The 10317-nt window shown below is 43.3% G+C and overlaps 2 non-coding genes across 2 annotated transcripts; one reads left to right on the top strand and one right to left on the bottom strand.

The window, feature by feature from the left end:
* Window positions 1-313: 313 nt before the first annotated feature.
* Trnap-cgg lies at window positions 314-385 on the top strand. The gene has a single exon. It is a non-coding gene; the product is annotated as a tRNA-Pro (tRNA).
* A 461-nt stretch (window positions 386-846) lies between these two features.
* On the bottom strand, window positions 847-918 carry Trnap-agg. The gene has a single exon. It is a non-coding gene; the product is annotated as a tRNA-Pro (tRNA).
* Window positions 919-10317: the final 9399 nt, after the last annotated feature.

The raw sequence follows: 10317 nt of genomic DNA, 5'->3' as shown, positions 1-10317 counted from the left end.
TGACGGGTTTCCAACAGGGTCCAGGGAGAGGACGAGCGTGAAAGCAGTGTGCACGCAGGTTGAGCTACGGGAACGGACCGTTTCCCCTCTCGATCCCTTTTTCCGAGCCGAACACGGCCTAGTCCTCACCCGGTCCGTGAACTCCCCGGCCCTCCGCGATCCAAACCCGCGGGGCGCAAAAGGGCTCTGGATCCGGAGCCCGGGGAGCCAGAGAAGGGCGCCGAGGCAGGAGGGTCGCTGCGGGTCCGCGGGGAAGCGCGGAAGAAGTCCTGTGAGGCTGAAGGGAGGCGCCGGCAACGTCGTATCCGGGAGCGGCTCGTTGGTCTAGGGGTATGATTCTCGCTTCGGGTGCGAGAGGTCCCGGGTTCAAATCCCGGACGAGCCCAGGGTTTTTACTTTTTTCCTCTCTTCCTTTGAAAACCAAAACAATTTCATTTTTTTTCGTACAGCCCATTCCAGGACTGAAATGGAGCCTCTCTGATACCGCGAGCCAGTGCCGATCTCTTTCGGTTTTGGATCTACGCATCGAGGCAGCGCAGTTCACACAATCTGCGGTTTCGGTACAACGGAGGGAACAGCATTTCACCTAAATCGCACGCCCCAGCCTGCACACCAGGGAGGGGAACGCAGGGGACCCGCGGGGTCTGCGGCCAGAGCGTCACCCCTGCGGTCAGAGCCGGGCGCGCTGCGTCCTGCGTGTTCTCCCCGGCACAGGCGCAGTGACAGCGACGTCTGCTGTACGCTCTAAGCTCCAAAACTGTCCGTGCTTCGATTCCCTCTAACGTAGATTTATGACATTTATTGACCAGTCTCCCGAAAAACTCGCTTTGAGTTATTGCAAAACAAGGGCTCGTCCGGGATTTGAACCCGGGACCTCTCGCACCCTAAGCGAGAATCATACCCCTAGACCAACGAGCCGCCGTGCTAGCGGCTTTCCCACAGTCCTAAAGGTACGTGGAGGAACTTAGTCCCGCGCCCCCAAGTGGTTGCTTGTGTAGTGAGTTTACGTGCTTTCTTTGGTGGTTCTTGCATTTCATGGATATTTCCTCTTGTATGTCCCCTTTCGCTCTTTCAAAGTAAGTGAGACAGAAAAAAACAATGTCGTTACTAATGTAACATGGACCTCTTGTCTCGTAAACTGTAGTCTGCTTAATGTTCATGGTTAATAAATTGCGACGAGCACGTGGCCATCTCCCCGTAGTGGGCTCCAGGCTCACTCGCTGACTTCTGCGTATTATACTCATTCTTTTTCATATTTGCCAATAAAGGCAGAGTTGTCCGGTTTTTGCCAAAACTTTTTTATCCTAGTGTTCAAAGCTCTCCCTATCCAGCCTTCTCAATTCCCACCCTTGTGTTTTCCCTCAAAGTGTTCCCTCTAGCTGGGAAATCTATTTGATTTTGGGTAAATCGTAGAGGGCTAGAACTTTCCCAAGGGGGGAAAATCCTTTAACATATCAAATCCCACTGTATATACTGGATGTGTTTTTTGTTTTTTGGTTTTTTTTTTTTGTCTTTCTGAGACAGGGTGTCACTATGCAGTTCAGTCTGGTCTTGAGCTCACTTTGTAGCCCAGACTGGCCTCGAACTCCCAACGATCCTCCTGCCTCAGCCTCCCGCGTGCTGGGACATACAGGCGTGCACCACCACGCCTGGCTAAATTGTATATATTGTATACTTGGGTCGCAGTTCCCTGGACTCCAGTTTCTTGGAGGACAAGATACCAACGCCAACACAGTGTGTGTGTGAATTCTGTGTAATTGGCAGCTGTGTGGTGCCCAATTGGCCCGATAGCTTTAGATACAGAAGGCATGACTTCTTAATTACACATTTAATCCTTAAATCCTTCACATCGACACTTACAATAGATAGCAAGCTGGTACTCAATTCGGAATGACTGCCATTTGTCCCAAATTCCCTATCAATACAGATTTTTTGCACTTTTGATACATAGTAATTTTAAATTGTCACTGTAGCAAATAATCATATAGGCAACAACACACAGGGTGATTCCGAGAAGTAAACCCTGTTTGTTTGTTTATTTATTTCTCCATGTGTTCACTGTTTATTTGATCAACAGACATTTGAACAAAATTGTGCTGAACACTGAATTGTCAACTTTCTTCCTACGGTTTGACATCAGAAAATTATAGCTGTAGAGATCTAATGTTCAATCTCTGCCCTTCTTTGTTGTATTTGAAACTACTCTAACTTGAATCTTCAATTCTTAGGGTTCCGGGCAAGATAGCTAAGAATACCCTTTCAAATGTCAATGAGTTCTAGGTATAAGGATAATGTATTCACCAAAATCTACAGGGAAAAGACAGTGTGCCTCTGAACACCTAAGGAGTTGTTTTGTGTTTGTTTTTTCTCCCTAAAATGAGAAAGCTACAAAATATAACTTGTTAGGTGAAACAGTGTAACCACTTCAGGGCTCCATCTCTACAAACTAAGAGGTCTCTATGTTCTCCTGGATTTAGGATGGTTAGGGGCAGTTTAGGCTGCCCCTGCCTCCACCTCTCGTAAGTGATTGGAAAGAAGTTTGGCTTTTGCTCTGCAAACTAGATATTAAATCGTCTATCACAATGACACAGGAAGCTGACAGTAACAAAACTCAGAATTTCAATTGCCCATTTTATGATAGGAAAGACCCTATCTGGGTAGGAGGAATGCCTGTGACCCCTATCCAGGGCGTGTCCTTCCCTAGAGCTAAGGCCCTGTGAAGCCGAAAAGCAGAGATAGTTAAATTTTTACAGGAAGACGGAATCTCTAGGAATAGTTTATCCTAGCTACACTCAACAAAGAAGCCTGGTGACATATCCTTCTGTAACAATGAACACCTCTCTGGGTGGATTCATTACTCCTCTGTTTCCCTTAATTAAGTGTATCTGTCTGTAGGAGACACTAAAATCCTAATCTTCAGATTCTCAGAATTTTCTACCTGAGATGTCTGTCCAGGATTCAGACACTGTTTACTGTAGGATTGTTAATGGAACGGATTTGGCTTCAGGCAAATCTACGTCAGGTGGTCTGGCTTTCATCTTTCACTCTGTCTGATGGTTACCTGGAACATCTTGCTGTCACAGCATTCTTTTTTTTTTCTGTCTTTTTGAGACAAGGTCTCACTATGCAATTCAGGCTGTCCTTGAGCTCACTTTGTAGCCCAGGCTAATCTCGAACTTGCCATGATCTTCCTGCCTCAGCCTCCCAAGGGCTAGGATTACAGGCGTGTGCCACCACGCCCGGCTGTCACAGTATTCTGATTCTCATGTGGCAACCAATCTTAAAGACAAAGACGGTCCAGAAATGGAGACTCCTTGTCTCTTGATTATACTGTACTTCCCTCCCAGTTGTCCTGTTTTCTTTTTCTCTGAAATGTCTCTCAAATTCCGCTTCCTCTCTGCCCCCTGCTGCCAATACCTCACTCTTCATTCCTACCCTGTCCCTTAAGTGGTCACCTTTTCAAAACACAGATCTCAATTTCCCACTTCCCTCCCATCATGCTCCACTGCCTACAGCTCAGGGTGCTCCCCATATGATCATGGCCTACACAAGAAAACTAGCACCTCTTCTTTTCATGTCTCTCGCTTCTGAGAAGTTGCAAACCGCATATGATTTACTGTTTCACTCACTGTTTCTCTGAATTTGCTTTTCCTGTTTTTGTTTGTTTGTTTTTACTTTGCAGTACTGAGGGTTGAACCCAGGGCCTTCACACTGAGCTACATCCCCAGGGCACTATTCCACACACTATTTTTTGGAGATGGGGTTGTAGCTGCACATTAGAGAGACATAAACCACGCTGGGCAAAACATGAATCACTCACACTGTAAAATCATCACATGTTTATCTGTGGCTGACAGATGTAAGATCATCACATGCTTATCATGTACCATATGCTTGAAAAAAGTACGCTACTGTATCCTTTATGAAAGTGCCACTCACATTTGCTGTGTGCTGACCTTGGTCCCGTCTCAGAAACAAAGGCTAAGACCCTGATTGGCCTAGCCCACACCAATCAACAGGACAGTTTGCCCCTGTAAGTATGGATGTATCTCACAATCACCAGAACATCCCAAGCAGGCCGGCCCCTACCTTGCAGCTCATTCTGCTGGACTATACAGCTTTTCTTCTGCGTCCTCTGCATTTGCCACACTTTAAATAAACTTTTGATCCACACTGTACCAGTCTTGACTCCCCCATTTCCCACAGGAGCCCCACTTCTCCATTTTTCACCACAGTGAGGGCAAGGAACCCCAGCTGCCCTGCTCAGACCCCCCACTGGATACAACAGGGCCTTGACAAGTCACCAAGTTGGTCAGGCTGAGCTCCTATTTGCTGTCTTCTTGCCTCAGCCTCCTAGAATGCTAGAATTACAGGCATGTACCACCATGGCTGTCTATTCCCAGCCCTGTATTTTGAGTCAGGGTTTCACTAAATTGCTCAGCTGTACATCATTCCTAGCTTCTTATTTTTTAGTTTTATTCCTTTTTTTTCCCTTTTAAAGAGAAAAGAAAACAGAATACCAACAACACAGATAAAACAAAAAGAAACACAAAAAATGATACAGAATTTCAAAACAAGATGATAGGAAATTAACACTGGTTATGTTACTTACATACAGTTATCTTCCACAAAGTTGCTCAGATTACCAGGCTTAAGAACAAAAGATTGATCAAATAATTAAGGAGAATAAAACATAGTTTAAAAAAAGTTAGAAACAGTAAAGAGTTTCACTAATCAAGGTAGTAAGAATTCAACAACGGTTGTTATATTGCATATTATTGTCTTCAAGTTAGTTGTTCAGATTACCAGGTATAAGCATGCAAAATTGGTCAAAAAAAGATTTAAGCATTAACTGTTCCTTCAATAAACCAATAGACATCAGCAGTTCAATTGTGCCAGCTATCCTTGTACATATATACATATTTTCTTCCCTTCTTTCTTTCTTTTCTCCTTTCCCACTTCCCAGTTGTTCTTTCCCTTTGAACAATTTCTTTCCTGTTCACAATATCTATTGTACCTTTCAAATTTCATTTACTCTTTCAGGTTCTTACACTAGGGAGACAATACGATGTCTATACATATGGGTCTGATTTATTTCACTTATGAATATGGTCTCTAGTTGCATCCATTTATCTATAAAAGCCTCAAGTTTATTTTTTTAATAGCTGAGTAATACTCCACTGTATAAAAATACCACATCTTTTTTTATCCATTCTTCAGTTAATGGGCATTTGGGTTGTTTCCAAGATTTAGCTATGACAAATTGTGCTGATATAAACATGGGTGCACATATATCAGTGTGATATGATGTTTTCAGTTTTTCTGGAAAGCTACCTGGAAGGGGAGCAGCTGTGTTGAATGACACCTCTAATCCTAGTTTTTTGAGGAATCTCCACACTGATTTCCACTGTGGCTTCACTGGTCTACACTCCCCCCAACAGTGGAAAAGTGTTCCTTTTCCCCTACAGCCTTTCCAGCATTTGTTATTGGTTGACTTCTTGGTGATGGTCATTCTTTCAGGGGTGAGATAGAATCTCAGTGTTGTTTTAATTTGCATTTCTTGAATAACCAATGATGTTAAACATTTTTTCATGTATTTATTTGGCATTTGTATTTCTTCATCTGAGAAGTACATGTTCATCTCAGGTGCCCATTTTATGACTGGGTCTTTGAATTTGGGGGGAATCTGATTTTTTAAATTCTGTATTTGTTCTAGATAAAAGTCCTTTGTTTGAGGGAGAGTCAGCTAGTTTTTTTCCCAATTTGTGGGGTTTTTTTTACTATGTTGATGATTTCTTTTGATCATTTCATTTCTTTTCATCTTTTCACTAAAGTGAGATCCCAGTTGTTGATTCTTGAAGTATTTCCCATGCAGTTTGGTTTTTGTTCATGAACTCTCTGCCTAGCCCTATGTCTTCAAGATTTCTACCTACTTTCTCCTCCAGTAGATTTAGTGTTTCTGTTTTAATATTTAGACCTTTGATCTATTTGGACTTTAGTTTAGTGCATGGTGATAGACATGGGTCTAGTTTTAGTCTTTGTCATGTGGCGAGCCAGTTTTAACGGCACCATTAATTAAAGAGATTGTCTTTCTTCCAGTAAACATATTTGGCCTCTTTGTCAAAGATAAGGTGGCTGGGTGTGTTTGTAATTATTTCTGCTTCTTCTAATCCGTTCCGTTGATCCTCAGGTCTGCTTTTTTTTTTTTTTTTTTTTTTTTCCAGTACCGTGCTGATTTTTTTTTTTTTATTTTAAAGAGTAAAAGAAGGATAACATAATAATGGGAGGGGCTTACCAAATTACAGACAAAGTGGTAGGAAATTATCAATGGATATTATTTTACATATTGTTATCTATAAGATAGTTTCTCAGGAAAACAAATAGACAAATGATAGTGAGTTACAGACAAAAGAGGTAGGAGATTATCAATAGTTGTTGTACTATACTTAGGTATCTTCAAAGTGGCTTCTAAAGAATATAAATAGAACTATACATGAGTGACCTATTGAATAATCATTAACTATTCTCAATGGCTGTTGTAGGAAACACATAATAATAAACATGGATCCATTTATGAAATAGGATAGGAACAATACAAACATTACAGAGTTATGGATAGATTAGTAGGAAAATATCAATGACTGCTTTAATACATGGTGGTATCTTCAAAGTGGTTTCTCAGGAAGACAGAGATACACAAGAAGGATCTAACAAGTAGTTACAGCCTAAGGGTTGTCAAAAATCAAGTGAGTCATCTGGGGCGAAAGCCATTTTTTGTAGCGTTTTCTCTCCAGCCTCCCATCGCATTGGGACCCCACAACCAGTTAGTGTCCTCTCCCCAACTGTCAGCACAGGCAGCAGGAATCCTGCTGCAGACTTCTCCGGAGCTCCACCACAGCCTGTACTGTCAGGGGAAGAATGGCTTCCAATGAGTCTCTGCAGGTATTGTGCAAGGTCCTCCTGGTTTACAGCTTCCGAGCGGCTCTCGTGACCCCAGTCCACTGGACCTCTGACTCGGTGGGCTTAGTCTGCATTCTCATGTTCTCTGAGTCCTTGTTCAGCAGCTGCTCCTCCGCTGGCTCTGGACCTTTCTGGTTCCCAATGGCAGGAGCAAGAGTGGCCCGTTGTATGGCATGTATTCCCAGGGGTTGTTCAAAGTTTGAATGATTCACACACATCCGTGGGTGGGCAACTGCAGTTGGTGTATGGTGGGCCAATTGTGTCACTGTTTCTCTGTGTCATGATAGATCTCAATTGAACAGCGGCGGCCGGCCTAAGGGCCGGCGCACAACAGCGCTCACCGCTGCATGGCTCCCCATGTGCTGGGGGCCCTCCCTCCGGGAGCCTATGGGGCAGGAAGCTAGCCAGCCAGAAGACCGCCGCTCCCCGCCCGTGGCTGCCTGTGTGCCAGAAGCCCTCCTTCTGGGGCCTATGAGGCCAGGCCTGATTTTTTTTTTATCATACTGATTTTACCAGAGTAGTTTGCAGCATAATTTTGAGTCAGGAATTGTGATGCCCTCCTGTCTTTCCTTTGTTGCCCAGGATTGCTTTTGCTCTTCTAGGTGTCTTCTGGTTCCAGATGAATTTTAGGAATGTTTTTTCTAGATCTGTGAGGTATACTAATGGTATTTTAATTAGGATTGTATTGAATGTGTATCACATTTTTTAGAGTATGGCCATTTTCTTTTTTGGGGGGGTTCTTTTTTCTTTCTGGTACTGGGAATCAAACTCACAACCTTGCGCTTGCCAGGCAGGTGCTGTGCTGCTGAGCTAAATCCCCAGCCTCCAATATGTCCATTTTCACAATGTTGATTCTTCCTATTTACAAGCAAGGAATATCTTTCCATTTTCTGAAATCCTCTTTGATCGCTTTTTTCAGGGTACTATAATTTTCACTGTATAGATCTTTTACTTTCTTTGTTAGATTAATTCCTGAGTATTTCATGTTTTGTGAAAGGAGTGTTTTGCTATTGTGAAAGGACTGTTTTCCCTAATTTCTCTCTCAGTATGTTTGTTGCTTGTGTACAGGAATGCTATTGATTTTTGAGTGTTGACTTTATATTCAGCCAGACTACTGAATTTGGTTATTAAATCCATAAGCCTTTTTTGTGGAGTTTTTGGAGTCTTCTATGTAGAGTATCATGTCATCTGTGAATAATGATAATTTTACTTCTTTCTTTCCAATCCTTATTCCTCGTATTTCTCTCTCTTGTCTATTTCTCTGGCTAATGTTGCCAGAACTACATTGAATAAGAGTGGTTGCAGTGAACATCCTTGTCTTGTTCCTAAAAGCTTTCAGTTTTTGTGCATTTAGTATGATATTGGCTGTTGTTTTGTCATAGATGGCTTTTATCAGAGTGAGGTAAAGACCATCTATTCAGATTTTCTGTAGGTTTTTTTTTTTTATCATGAATGAGTGTTGGATTTATCAAAAAATTTTTCTTTATCTGTTGAGATGATCATGTGATTTTTGTCTTTGGTTCTGTTGTTATTGTGTATTACATTTATTGCTTTGCATATATTGAACCATCTCTGCATTCCTGGGATGAATCTCACTTGGTCATGGTGTATAATCTTCTTGATGATTTGCTGCATTCTGTTTGCTTGAGGAGTTTTGCATCTATCTTCATTAGGGAGATAGGCCTATAGTTCTCTTTTTTGCTTGGGTTTTTCTCTGGTTTTTGTATCAAGTTAATACTTGCCTCCAGAAATGAGTTAGGGAGAATTGTTTCCCTTTTTATTTCATTAAAGAGTTTGAGAAGAATTGGCATTAAATCTTCTCTAAATGTCTTGTAAAAGTCAGCTGTGAATCTATGAGGACCTGGGCTTTTCTTTGTTGGTAAGTTTTTTATTACATTTTGAATTTCATTGACTGATACAGTGTTATTCAGAATTTTTGTATCTTCCTTTTTTGTTGTTTGTTTTTTTTTCTGGTACCAGGAATTGAACTTACTACCTTGCTCTTGCCAGGCAGGTGCTGTGCCGCTGAGCCTTTGGTAATTCATATGTATCTAGGAATCTGTCCATTTCCTCTGTGTTTTCTATCCTATGAGAGCCCTTGCTGGGCCTTTGCCACATGGCTGTTTCAGGTGGGAAAGGTACAAACTGCCCGGAGCCCAAGGTGTGCGTTCCCATGTGCGCTACTTCCTGGCACCTCCTTGTAGCAATAGCCTTATTTCCCCTTTAGGTGCCAGGGCCATCAATGTGTGAAGCTGGCCCTGAGTGGGGATGTATTTCCAGCAACACTGGTGCTTTTCCTCCCCATCTCCCCAGACTCAGGTGTGCCATCTCTGGCCGAGGTTCCAGCCCTTTCTGTGCCTCAGTGTCCCTGTGCCTGACCGAGAGCCACAGAGGGGCCACATCCCAACAGCAGGCCCACCCTCCCCATGCATTAGGCCCTCCTAAAATTATGTGTGAATTTTGTAAAGAGACACCTGAAAGGATAACCTGGAGGTTAAAACGCTGTCTGGTTTCTCCATGAACATGTATCCTGCTGGGGGAAAACCATCAAGTGCATAATTATTTTTTGATCTTTTTCTTTTTTCAATTGTACTTCTGTGAATATTTTGATACACCTTTTTCAGTTTCACAATGGTGTCATGTGTTCATTCTTATCAAATAAAAAAAGAGATAAAAGCCTTTCTCATTCGTGCCACACCGGCCTCTTTATGCTTTACAGCACACCACCCATGTGCTGGCCTCGGGGTCTTTGCGCCACCGTCACTTGGCATGCGTCCCACCTCTGCAGGTATTTGTGTGGTTAGTTCTCTCACTTCCTCGGTCTCTATCCAGATGTCACCTTCTCACAGGGGTCCTTCTCTGGCACATTGAAGGACAGTCTTACCCCCATCCTGGCACTTCTGACCTTCGTTCTGCTCTGTGTTCTCCCTCTGCCAGTTATGTATTTACTGATCTGTTCTGCCAACTAAAACATGAGCACAAGAAGCCAGGACCTTGCTGTTTTATTCATTATTCTATCCCCATAGTGTGCAGAACAGAGCATGCACTTTGCAGCTGCTTAATACATGATGGATGGATGGATGGATGGATGGATGGGTGGATGGATGGATGGAAGGAGGGATGGGTAGAGGGAGGGAGGGAAGGATAGGTGGATGGAGGGAGGTATGGGTGGATGGAGGGAAGGAGGGATGGGTGGATGGAGGGAAGGAGAGATGGATGGATGGAGGGAGGGAGGGATGGGTGGATGGAGGAAGGGAGGGATGGGTGGATGGAGGAAGGGAGGGATGGGTGGATGGAGGGAGGGAGGGATGGATGGATGGAGGGAGGGAGTGATAGGTGGATGGAGGGAGGGAGGGA

This window comes from Chinchilla lanigera, unplaced genomic scaffold (genome assembly GCF_000276665.1).
Source record: "Chinchilla lanigera isolate Chin_1 unplaced genomic scaffold, ChiLan1.0 scaffold00061, whole genome shotgun sequence".
Lineage (NCBI taxonomy): Eukaryota > Metazoa > Chordata > Mammalia > Rodentia > Chinchillidae > Chinchilla > Chinchilla lanigera.
Note: the sequence above shows the minus strand (reverse complement) of the source record. Positions and strands in the feature narration are given on the sequence as shown.